Below are 13,203 nucleotides of genomic sequence, written 5' to 3' on the forward strand. Positions count from 1 at the left end.
TTTCAGTTATGGTGCTAGTAAGTTTGGTGCTGCCAAGCGTATAAGTATGTTGGTGGTTGTTCATTCCCACATGAAGCACTTTAAACTTCTCAATGCTGAATTTCATCTGGTTCCAATCCTCCCAACTTGCCACCCTGTCTAGGTCTGCCTGTATCTGCAGCCTATTTTCAAGTATGACCATGCTGCCCCATAAGTTGGTGTCTTCCTCAAACTTGGCCAGTGAGTTCTTCACCCCCACATCCAAATCACTGATAAAGATGTTGAAAAGCACTGGACCAAGCACGGACCCCTGAGGGACACCACTGGTCACTTCTCCCCAGGACAACACAGACCCATTCATTAGAACTCTCTGGGTCCTAGCCCGCCGTCAGCTTTCTACTCACCTAACTGTTGAGCAGTTAAGCCTGCAATCCTCCAATTTTCCCATGAGAACATCATGGGATATCAGATCAAAGGCCTTTTGGCAGGCTAGGCGTACAGTGTTGACCTCCTCTCTCTTATCCAGGTGGTGAGTTACCTGGTTATAGAAGGTGACGAGATTGGTAAGACAAGACCTGCCTGCAATGACACCATGTTGGCTGTCATTCAGAATTCTACCTTCTGTGTACCGCACATAGACTCCTTGATGAATTTTTCCGGGATTTACCCTGGGATTGAAGTTAGGCTAATTAGTTACCTGGGTCCCCTTTCTTCCCCTTCTTGAAGATGGGTACAACATTGGCCCTCTTCCAGTCTTCAGGGATTTCCCCAGAGTGCCACAAGTTCTGGAAGAGTTTCACCAGATGTCCTACGATGACTTCAGCCAGCTCCTTCAGGACTCTTGGATGACGTTCATCTGGTCCTGCTCATTTGTAAATGTCTAACTTTTCTAACTGATCACATACTAGCTCAATGTCAATAGTAGGAAGGTAGTCATTCCCACCATGCCCATTCTGAACCTTATATAGTATGATTTTCCCCTTAGTTCAGTGAAATACTGAAGCAAAGTAGTCATTCAGGAGTTCACTTTTCTCCTTAGTGTTGAAAAACAGCTGTCCTGAGTTGTTAAGCAGTGTAGCAGGACACTAAGGTGCCTGCTACTAGGAGAGCCAGGAAGGCTCGTCAGGTGCTGGTTGCCAGGGCAATGGGAGGCAGAAAACGACCCACACCTGCCAGCGATCAGCTGTCTATAATGGGCAAGGCCTGGCTCTTATGAAAGGAAGAGGGGAGCAGAGACTAGAGGCAGTTGCTGGCTGGCATCTAAGACAGCAGGAGCTCCCTGCCAGGGAGAGAAGCTCTTGGAGCATGATGCAAGAAGCCTGACTGCAGGTACTGCTTGCAGATTAAAGGGTAGCAGCTCCAAGATGGCTGAGCAATGTCGGTACAGCCAGGTGGCTTAGGTTTAAGTTATAGCCAAGAGGCTTGAGTTTATGTTGCAGTTTGTTTAACACCGGTGGTTTGGGTGAGGCTATAAGGGGATGGAGGAGGCCTCATAGGGGACTCACGGTAGAGTGAAGACCCCAGCCTCAGTGAGGGCACGGAGTTCAGTGGTACAGACCCCAGCTCCAAAGAAGAGCCCGGTGAGAAGGGCAGCACTGCAGGGAAGAGCCCGGTGAGAAGGGTGGCGTATAGAGAAGGCCTTCAAGGCCTAGACACGCCAGACACCCGGAGCAGGAGAACTGTGGCCAAGTGGAGGAGAAGTAGCCTCCCTACAAAAACACTTATCATCAAAGTCATGGCGGGCGAGAATAGGAGGATGCAAGTCCGAAGCTTGGCACGGTAGAGGAGGCGGCAAGGGGTAGCAACGCGAACCAAGCAATGACCCCACACTTCCATTTATTTTCCTCCTGTTCCTTACATACTTAAAGAAGGACTTCTTATTGTCTTTGATGTCTGTTGCTAGTTTAAATTAAATTGCTGCCTTAGTCTTTCTAATCTGCTCCCTACAAGTGTGGGCCCTTGTTGTATAGTCCTCCTTGGGGCTGTCCCAAGCTTCCATTAGGTGTACGCCTCTTTCTTCTTTTTCACGGGGACCATGATGTCCCTATTAAGCCAAGAGGCCTTACCAGTCCTTTTGCTACCTTTCCTCTGCATGGGAATGGACTTCTTTTGTGCTTCAAGGATTGTGTCCTGCAGTGCTTCCCCTACTATTGCCCTGAGCCTGTTGAAATTCACCTTTTTGAAGTCCCAAACTTCAACCCTGCTAGCTGATTTGCCTGCCTTGCAGTGGACAGTGAGTGTGATGGTTTCGTGGTTACTGTCACCCAGGCTACCCAATATTAGGGTGCAGCAAATTAATTAAATCCACCATAGAATAGTACTGTCAGGGACAGTACTATCCCATGGCAGAGTGATTACACTAGCTGAAATGAATGTGTAGATGGTGACAGAAGCTGGCTGGGTCACAAGAGTGGTAAAGTGTGGAGACTGCCTGCTGCCTAGCACTGCACTAGTGCCCTCATGCCCCAGCCAGCCCTTCTGCTGCCTGATGCTACCACCTGGAGCCTGAGGCTGACCCCCAAACCCCCTGCCAGCCCAGAGATGTTCCTCCCTGGCTCAAACTGCTGCAGTCCTGAATGCACATGCAGATGCTGTGTTCAGGAGCAGCTGACTGGCGCAAGCTGTGCTGGAATTCATCACGTTGCCTTAATGGCACATGTAGATGCACCCAGTGTTATTAAATTTGCTCCTCACTTCCATATGTTCAGGGAAAGCAGGGTCCGATTGTAAGATGGGGAGCAGGAAGGGATTGCAAGAAGAAGGTATGGGGGGGTGGCAAAGGGGAAAGTGGCAACTTGACCCCCATCGGGTTTGTTTTCCCTGCTGTAGCAGTGAGAGGGGAATAGATTCAAGGCAAACCTTCAATAAATTTTACATATATAGAGAGTCTAATTACTGGAGGGTTGTCTTATATTTGAGTAAATACAGCAGTTTTTTTTTCCCCCACAGTACTTCAGCAACTCCCTTCCAGAAAATCCAGGCATAAAATACAAAAACAAAAAAGGAACAGCTATATTGTCAGCCCTGGGTTAATCAGAGCAGTCCCAGAAAAAAAGTCAGTCTTTGTGGGTTGTTATTTTTAAATATTATGTTATCAAGTTTGAAAAAATTGTTTCAGTGTTGGGGAAAAGAGTCTTATTTTAATTAAACAATTCCAGCTACTTTTATGCAATATTAAAAAATGCAAACTTTATTCCCTCAGTCACTCTGATATCTTCTTTCTTATCTTTGCTCTTTTAAGGGAGCTTCATTGTAAAAGTGACCACCATATGGTTATATGAGTCAAGCTTAAAATGATGAATGGATCTCTGCTGCTTTAATGTATGGCCATTAATTTTAATTTCTACATAAGCATGACATCTGTTCTTGATCCTTGTCCCTTTGCTTTTAATTAGAATCGTCATTGCCATTTTTTTTACAGATCACCTTAATTTACAGATGATTATATATTTATAAAAATTGCTCTAACACTTTTTACCTTTCTGAATAGAATAGGCTAATATTCTGTTCTGTCGTGTACCTTATGTTGCCTCTTTGATTTCAGAGAAGGAATGTGGGCAGGAGTGGAAGTAAAATTAGTCCCAATAAGAGTTCTGTGTGGTTATTCTTTTAAAAAGTCTTCTCAGTAAAGAAAAAAAATCACATTCCTATTGAACGCTGCAGCAAAAAAACAATGGTTGCATCCAGATGAGCGTGGCCATGCAGTATGTGGTGCTACAAACGCATCTGCGGTGCCACATATTGCACATTCAGATGTTCTGTACACTGCAGGGGAGCGTTGCCCATGCATGTGCTGCTCTGCTTCTTTTTCCATGGGTTTTTTTGACCCCTGAATATCCCACTGAAAAAAAAGCAGAGCAGCATGCACAGGGGCAACACGCGCTGGTCAAAAGCAGAGTCGGGCCAGCCAGAGCCACGCTACAGCTGCCAGCCAGGCTCTGGGAGCAGAATCACTACCGCTGCAAATCTGGGAGGACTCCAGGTAAATCTGGTGGGGCCAGCCCAGTGCTGGCCCCAGACTTCCCTACCCTACCCTGGGTAACTTGCTGTGCACCAAAGCATGCATGGCACAGGCTTTCCTTGGGGACAAATAGTGATGGCGCAAGGTTCACTTCCACTACTTGTCCCCAGGGAACCAAATATCCACAATCATGTGGATATAGCCAATGGGTCCATCTACACATGTGCTTTACTGCAGAGTAAACTAATTAGTTCCACAGTACTAAATTTGGTTCTCAGTGAAGCATTACAATCTGCACATGTGCTGGTATTAGGGCACAGTGAACTAATTAACTTCACTGTAGGACACTACTGTAGGGGACAGTACTATCTTATGGCAGAATACCTTACTGTTCTGAAACACACATATAGATTTCATAGACGTTAGGGCTGGAAGGGGCCTCATGAGATCATTGGGTCCAGCCCCCTGCCCAAAGGATGGTGACCAGGGGCGTTAATTGCGCATGATCAGCCAAGCCACCTGGAGCCCTGCTTCTCCCTGGCTCAAATTGCTACTGTCCCAGGTGCAAGTGAAGATGTTGTGCCTGGGAGTAGCTTACTCCAGCTTGAACTTTTCTGGAGTATATTGAATCACATAATTGCATGTGAAGATGCACCCAATGTGTACTTTACATCTGAGATGGATGGATTCTAGAGAATTGTAGGATATATTTATTAATGACTCGGGCTAAAAATCTAAGACTGTGAAGTTACTAGTTGAAGCAGAATATGAGAAGCTTGTATCATATTCTTTCAATATCCCTTATTTCATAGAACAGGTGTCTGCTCTCCATAGAAATTCAGCCTTCAGTTTATGTACTGTACAAGAGGGGAGTTGGACTGTAGTAACAGACTATGCCATAATAGGATTTTAATTGTCTTTCTGGGTATGAATTCAGTGTCTTGTTTCCTTGCAGTATTTAATTCCACTTACAGTGCTGACAGTCAGGGAATGTTCCTGAAAAAGCTAAGCACTTCTGGAAAGTGCTGAATGCCCTCAGCCCCTGTACTCAGTAGTGTGCTCAATAAAACCCATATACTAAAGTCAGAAGACCAGGTTCTAAGCTACAGTAATTGTCTCAGAATTAAATCCAACTACTCTTCTCCTTCTGGTTTATTCAGCCAACTCTTTGATTGTATATTATAACAGTAGTTTGAATAATTTTCAACATAATTGGCTTCTTCATGAAATTCACCATCCATTTATTGGAATTTCTAATCCAGATAGAAATGTCAAATGTCTCTGATTTTCTAATACAATTATTTAAATAAATTTCATGAGGAAATTATGGAGCAGCAAAGAAAATATTAAAATAAGAGACAGGCCTGAACAAATACTCTCGATATGGGTTTCCTGCAGCCCACTGAACCTGCATCCAAGATTGCAATTTGCAACCTCACATATGTGACAAACTCTGTGGAATTGTGTCTTTTGTGAAATTCTGGAATTGTGCCACTTTGCAGCTTTAACTCTCACAAAGACTTTTGCTAAGGAAATCTGATGGAGTGCTGAGGGCAGGCATCTAGGACCTGCTTCTGTGTTCTATCCCCTCATCGGACTCTCATTCCAGGAAGCTCACTGAGTGTTCATGGCATTGATGTCTGTAAGTTTGGAGTGAAAAAAAAAAAGTATGCCATATAGAAGGGACCTCAAGGGTCATCTAGCTCAACCCACCTTGCACAAACACAGAATGAACTACTCCTATATGATGCCAGATAAATGCTTATCCAGTCTTATTTACTATACTCCTCTCATCTTGGTTGAACTTTTACACTGAAACTTCTTGATGAAAAAAGTGTAATTTAAATTAAAATATTTTGGGCAGGGATTGGTGGAGTGAAAACAATTACTCAGAAACCAAAATTTATCAGCCAAAACCCCAAACAATTTATTTGGATATACCACTATGAGGCATCAGAGGCAGTGTAGTTCAGTTTCCTTACATCACTGTTCTTCTCTGTGGGCCAGGCTACTCACCCAGAGTTTATCCAATATGGTGCACATCCTACAGAGTGCATCTAATATGATGTAAGTCTCCTCTCACCATTAAGAGAAACTGTACATTATGGGACATTTACTGTGATCTGAAAGCCAGCCTAGAGAGGAGAATAGGAGCATGAAGTACCATGGCATCATTTACTTAGCCCCCTGCCATATGTTACACTTAAGATGAGATTAACCAGTTAATCACATCTTTTTGTAACCTGGCCTCACATTAAAACAGTTAATAGTGTCATAAAACAAGGAATAAGTCACAGTTATTCCACACAAAATGTGTAATAACTTTGTGGCTGGTTTCTGTCATGCCATTCATTGAACATGTGGCCAGTTGCACCCCTGTAGCTGGGAGCCCGATTATCTGATCAGGGCTCCCAGCCATGTGGTACACTATGTGCTTCCATGGCTGGGAGCCCCATCAACTAAGGGGTATCCCAGCCATTGGACCTTGCTACTTACCATAATCCCAGGCTCCTGGGTTCCCCCCTGCATCAGCAATAAGGTGTGATCTGCACAGTCACACTTCCTGCAAGCATGATTGTGTGGATTGCACATCAGATCTTATCATGCCTTTACCTGTCCATCTGGCTGGGTCCTTGTTGTATTATTACAGTTTGAGAGAATTTGGGGGTCAATTATATTTACTCTACTTTGTGCCTTACTTAATGTTACACTGTTCCTCTCATTAGTGGATCATGTAGGAAATCATTAGCCCTATGACTCCACTTCTGCAAACATTTACACAGAGCAACACATGAGCAATCCCATTGCTACAGGTAGTTGTGTGCTTTAAAGCAGGCATACATGCATGTTTTGTTGCTGAATCAAGATGTGCATTTGATGGGATCAGGCTCTTTTTGATGTCTAAAATTATATAAATATGTATCTGTTTCAAAACATTTAAACATTAGATTATTTTAGATAGAGCAGTACATTTAAAGATAATGCCCTGAGAGAAAATGACTTTCAATTTAAAATCTAGTTAAAATGAGAAATCTCTTTTCTTTATAATAGTATCCCTCTCCACTCTGATTTCCTAATTGTATGGCTTTCAGTGACATTGAGATAATGATTTCATCATAGGACTTTATATTATAAAAAGCCTTATTAACATAAATGGCATTCAGGTATTTTCCACTGTTCTCTCACAGTTTTGGTTGTGGCTTTAACTAACAAACATTTATGTACATCTCCATGGTGGCGGTGGAGTGGGGCTACTCACTAGTGCTTGCAGAATCAGAGCCCAAATTCCTCAATGTTAATAGGAATAGTGTATGTGGGGAAAAAAAAATATTTTTCCTCTCATATTGGGTGTTTCCAAATATAAGCAGCTACCAGTAGAATAAAAACACTAACAACAGCATTCGCTTGTGGATGTATAAAGCTGGCTTGGGTGTTGTAAGTAATTTTTTTTTAACTCAAGAATTTTAAATGACAAAGCAAAGCTACTACCTGTTACAACTATATTTTCCCCTCTATTTTGCTATCTCAATAACTGGTAGTAGCTGCTCCTCTATAACAGACAGAAGATTGAAAATTAATATTAATATTTATCTCATGGGTAATATACTATTAGCAAGCTCAGTGTAATCACTAGACATCAGGGATGGATTACTACAGATGTTTATTGTGCAGAGTGCTACCAGATCATATAAAAATGTATGAGGGATTAGGGGCTTAGAGTTGAATCCTGGCCTCATTGAACTCACTGGGAATTTTGTCATTGAATTAAAGAGGACTAAGATGTCCCCTGTGTTCTATTTCTGCTCTGCCAATGACCTGCTGGGTGACTTTTGGCAAGTCATGTCACCTTCTGTGCCTCAGTTTTGTCATACATGATACATAGATAATGAGATTTACCTTCTTTTTCCTTTTTGATTTATGGATGAACATCTTATATAAGAATTAGATGTTTTTATTTGTCTCTCTTTCTGTCTCTTGCCTCACTAATGATGATATATAGGTTGATATGCTCTCTGTGATTCATCTACCGTATGCCTTTCTTTTGAAGTCATACTCCTGGATTTTAATATTCAAGTTTTTATGGTGTCCTTAAGTGTTTCTTATCTTCAGTGGGAATTATGGATCCCTGCTGCAAGAACTAATGTGACTTGGTAGAACCTAGCATCCTTTTACGGTAGTGAGGAAGGGTGTCTGTACTCGTGGCCTATTCTGTTAATTAGTACTCAGATCTTTCTGTATCTGGTCAATGGCAGGAATTGCCTTGTCAATTGTCTGAGAGAACACAGGAAGAGACATTTCAGTTCATTTAATTGAGCACTTATTGGCATGACATGCTCTACAAGTGTTGTCAAAATAGAAAAAAGAGTAAGTGAAGGGCAGAAGCAATTTCTTAATGACTGCTATCCATTCACTGATTAATCCTACAGTAGAAGCATGTAGGATTATGCGTGTCCTATTTTTGTCTGATTCAGAGTGTGTGGGCCAGATCCAAAAGAACATGTAGTGACTTAAGTGGAAGTTAGACACACAAGTGCAACAGAGTCAACGAAAACACCCCTTTGCTTAACTGCTTGGGTGCCTAAGCATTGAAATGAGTATGATGGACATGGCAAATCCTTTCTTTGGAAACTTGTAACAGTGTGCAGCAAGAATGCAAGATTCGTGAGGCCAGAAAGAGAATGTCCTTATATCGTGCCTACAGAGTCCTTCTCCCTTTCATTCTGGCCCTATGAACTTTTCGTTCTTGCTGTGAAGTAGTCCACATTTAGAAGAAGGAATGAGAATTTCCCTGCCTGCTGCAGCCTACAGACTTGGTGGTTAAGGCATTGTCTCAGGAGGCAGGAGTTGAGAACTTTAACCCTCTTTGGATATGGTCCACTTTTAAACCGTTTTCTGGGCTAGTGCTCTAACAGTGAGGCTGCTATATAAAGTGGACAGCAGCTGTGTTTTAAAAAAAGAGAGAACTGGTCACTCCATACTGAAAAAGACAATCAAGTTCCTGAATATGAAGGATTTGAACTATGAGTCCCAGTCTCTCATAGGAGCCTAAAGGTAGATGCCTAAGTTTGAGAGGGAGGGAGGATTCCAGAATCACTGAATTTCCTTTTGGCTAAGATTTGCTTTGTCTCTCTTTGTTGCTCCTCAAGCAGCTCTGCCCACACCTGGAGTAGTAGGCCACCGCCATATGGCCATCCCTCCCTGTGGACACCCCTTCCTGCGGACACCCAGCTGGCGATCACCCTGCTCAAGCTGCCCATGCCCGCCAGCCTGTGCTACATCAGCCAACTCTTCAGCATGGGCAAGGTGACTGTCAGGGAGGCCGTCCTGGAGGTCTGCTGTGCCCTGGGTGCATGACCTGCTAGAGGTAGTGATGGGGTTCTGCACTCTAGGCTTCCCCCAGTATATTGGAGCCCTGAAGAGGACCCACATCCCCATCACCTACCCAACCTGTGGCAACCACCCCTATTATAGCCTTTTACTACACCAGGCTGCAGGCTGTCAACAACCACCGTGGCCCTTCCCCAATGTGAGCACTGGCTAATCAATGTTCATGATGGCCAAGTCTTCTGCAACTGTACCCTGCCAGCCCTGGTGGATGTTGGCTCTGGATTTAGGACCCAGAGGCCTTGTTCTGGGGGGGACCCACCCTCAGACCAACCACAACCTTTCCATTCAATAATAGACAAATTTATTGATACACAGTGATAACAGGAAAAAATACAAACAATCAAGCAATTCTATATATTTACCAACTCCTAGGGCTGTCGTCAGAGTCAAAGTACATCTGGCCAGGATGCAGTCTTTACTCTGAGGCTCTTTCTCTTAGGTGTCAAATGTCAGCAGTCTGGAGGTGGAGCTCTGAGGCCCCCCTTCCCCCTCAGTGTGATGGATGAGATGGGTTGGTTGTATGTCCTCTGTCCATGGTTGCCTTGAGGATCCTTCCTGGGGGACAGGGATGGGAAGGGACCCAGGCAGAGGACAATGAAGAATGATAGGGAGGGATGCTTTGTTCCTCTTAAGTCTCTGCTTTTGTATTCCCCTTCCCTCCTGATGATTCTTGATCCATGGCTATCGCTGGTTGGTTGTCTCTCTGTGGTCACACTCGTAGCCTTCCAGGCCTTCTCCTAATTTGGTCAGTTCCCCCAAAACCGGGACTCAGGGGCCCCCCTGCTTTGGGGCCTTGTTGCTAGTGCCACTTTGTCTTGTGTTTTGGGCAGTATAGTACATACTCCCTCGGTTCCCATGCTGTTTTTCCAAACTATGCATTGTTCTTGGCATTGTTGTGTTACACAGCATATCTGCCTTGAGATCACAGCCTTCATGCGACTGAGAGACCCAAGCATCTTATAAATCAATGAACCCCTGCAACACATCTTAAAACCTTTAAAGAGATGTATCTATTGCTATGAGCCAATTCCCCCCAAAAACAAATCTTTAAATATGATTTCTAAGCCAACAGTGGAGAGTGTGCACTTTACACCAAGGTTGCCGGACCTCCAAGTGGATGAGGTGGCAGTCCCACCCCACTTCATTGGGAACACCTCCTACCCACTCCTCCCCTGGCTCATGTGGTTCTACTGGACCTCCACCAGGCACACTTCAGTAGGTGCCTGGGCCAGACCTGTGTATTGGTGGAATGCGCCTCACAGATGTTATGCAGCAAGGACTTCTTAAGTTCCTCACTCGGAATTATATCATACTGTACAAATGACACATACATTATCCAAGTGAAAAGTAAACAGAAAAAGTAAGCATCCTGTAGCCTGATGAAAGTATTTAAACATCAACACAAGTATCAAGGAAAGCTTGGTAGTGATTTTAGAAATTAAATTTTTGGCAATGTTTACAATAAGTTAACATACAAAAGTACTTGAATGATTAACTGACTAAGAGAAATGAAATTTTTTTTATATTGTTTTTTTCAAAGTTCAGGTGCCCAAGTTATAGCTTACCAGAAAGTGTAATAATTAGCAGGATGCAACAGGAGCACAGCAGCTATATTTAATCAGAAGGTGGCTCACCATAATAAATACATATAAAAAAAGAAAAATTAGAACAGATTGCAAACTGATGTTAATTGGTGCAACTATTGATATCAGTGGGTGTAATATTGCTTTGCCCAGTGGAAGGAGATTCTAGAAAGCTGAAGGCAAGATGAAGGACATGAAAATAATCAGATGTGTAACCTGTAGAAGTTCCACAGAGAAAACAAGAAGGTAATCCATATGATTTCCAAGATCTAATATTTGCGCAAGAAAAGCATAGTTATATCATTATATACACAAGTATTGATAATTTTCAAAATGTCCAAGAGATGATAGTAGCACCTCTTAACAGTAGCATTCCTGGATTCATGAGTGGGTTGGGCAAGGTGCCCCTGGAGGCCTCTTCCAACCCTATGATACCATGAGTATAGGCCTCTATCCTGTAGAACAAAGACCACTGAAGCCAGAGTGGGATATGAGAACTGGATGCTTAGGACTAGACCTGTAGGATCCTGTTCCTGGCATTATTCATCCAGTTATATATAACTTTAAGTGCTTTTACACTAAAAGGCAGACAAGGTTCCTTGGGTGAATTTGATATCTTTTATTAGACCAAACAAATAGTTGGAGAATAGTTATTAAGCAAGCTTTCGGGTTCAAAAACCCTTCGTCAGGCTAAGGAAGTTTCAGCAGTTGGTGTGTGCTCTTCCTGGATGGAATGAAAATGCATTTGCAGCAATACTGATGTCACTTGCAGCACCTGGTGCATTAAAGAAACTCACTTGGGCCCCTTCAAGGTGTGCATCAGTAACATGATATAATAAGTGCACATAAAGTTTTCTGTAAGCATTCTTTACATGTGATTAAAATGTAGACCTATGTGGATCTCTCAGAAATATTACATATCTAGTCATTTTCTTGCCTGAATCTTCTCAAGAATCTTGAGATTTGTTTTGCATGTGATCATGACTTTGCTTCATGGGGAAGTGAAGTAATAAGTTTATCACTTTGGAGAATATCTTCTGAAAATCAGTAAATGTGGTGCACTCCTGATTCTTCTTTTTCATGTACTCAAGCATTGTTTACTTTGACACTATGAGTTTCATAAGCAAATCAAAGTTGTCCTTATGATTTGCATGCTTTCATATGTCTATAAAATGCTGTTTAAAAAAACCCAAACTATTATGGCTAGGGATTTGACACCTCTAGGAGTTAGACACTCAAGTCACCTTGACTTTCAGTGAGGATTGATCTCCTATTTCCTTCCAGTCAGCTCTGTAAATCTTAGCCCATCCTGAACAGTTTTTTTGAAGATAACTAACACAGAGCTTTTTGTGCTATTCTACAGCAGATAAATTCTAGAAATGAAAGTTCAGCAGCTGGGGGAGTTGTGGACACATAGTGTAGCGATGGACGCACTGATGTACAGTGGGTCTCTAGCACCCAGGGGCCAATGCTTGCAATTGCGCCTTCCCTCCTCCCTCACAGCCCTCCTCTGTCTGCCTGCCACTGGATGGGGGAAGTACACAGGGGTACAGTACAGCAGTGGTTGGGAGTATCCGTGGGATGTTCAGCCCAGGGACACACGGCTTGCCCTGGTGCAGCTGGTGGGGTGTATGGCCTCTGGTATTGCAGCCCCAGCCACTTGGAAGATGGACAGCCCCAGGCTGCTTGGCAGCCTTTAGTAACCTCCACTTCAAAGGCTAGCATATCTCACTATATAGCCTAATTTGTAGAGATTCTTCTGTTGTGATAAATACCATTATAAAATGACCAGGTAACATACTGGAATTTAAATGTTTAAGATTCTTAACATGAATGATATAATAAAGGAAATACTATTCAGTTTTTCTATTTTGTGAAATACAAAGGAGAGTGTCTATCTTCCTTTAGTTTTCTTTTAAAATGGGCACAATTTTACAATGAAAGGCAACACATATGATAATGATAGACAGATCTTCAAATACAGGGCAATAGTATCACTGGAAAGTCTTGTTGAAGAAAATCAGAATGCATCTTAAAATTATTGGGATTTTTTTTTTTACTTTTAATGCTCATTGAACATTTTTTTTTTCAATCTTTAAGTACTTAATTTTCCATTATGATTTTTGATATGCTAATAGTCATCAGGTACACCTAAATAAAATCAAATAAACCAGATTAAAATAAAAGGAATGAATGAATGAAGGCTACTGTATACTATACACAAATTGAACACAGAATCAAAGCAATAATAAATTCTGTTGAAACCTATTTGTTATTTTGACTACAGGAATG

The 13,203-nt window shown here is 42.5% G+C and overlaps 1 long non-coding RNA gene across 1 annotated transcript in view; it reads left to right on the plus strand.

Annotated features, from left to right (window-relative positions):
• The first annotated feature begins 1,232 nt into the window (after nucleotides 1–1,232).
• The window catches only part of LOC112551948, a 13,717-nt gene continuing 1,746 nt past the window's right edge, over nucleotides 1,233–13,203 (plus strand). The window contains exon 1 of the long non-coding RNA XR_003096286.1: nucleotides 1,233–1,308. This is a non-coding gene — a long non-coding RNA (uncharacterized LOC112551948). The remainder of the gene's footprint in view (nucleotides 1,309–13,203) is intronic.

The sequence above is a fragment of the Alligator sinensis genome, unplaced genomic scaffold (assembly GCF_000455745.1).
Source record: "Alligator sinensis unplaced genomic scaffold, ASM45574v1 scaffold187_1, whole genome shotgun sequence".
In the NCBI taxonomy this organism is placed as follows: Eukaryota; Metazoa; Chordata; order Crocodylia; family Alligatoridae; genus Alligator; species Alligator sinensis.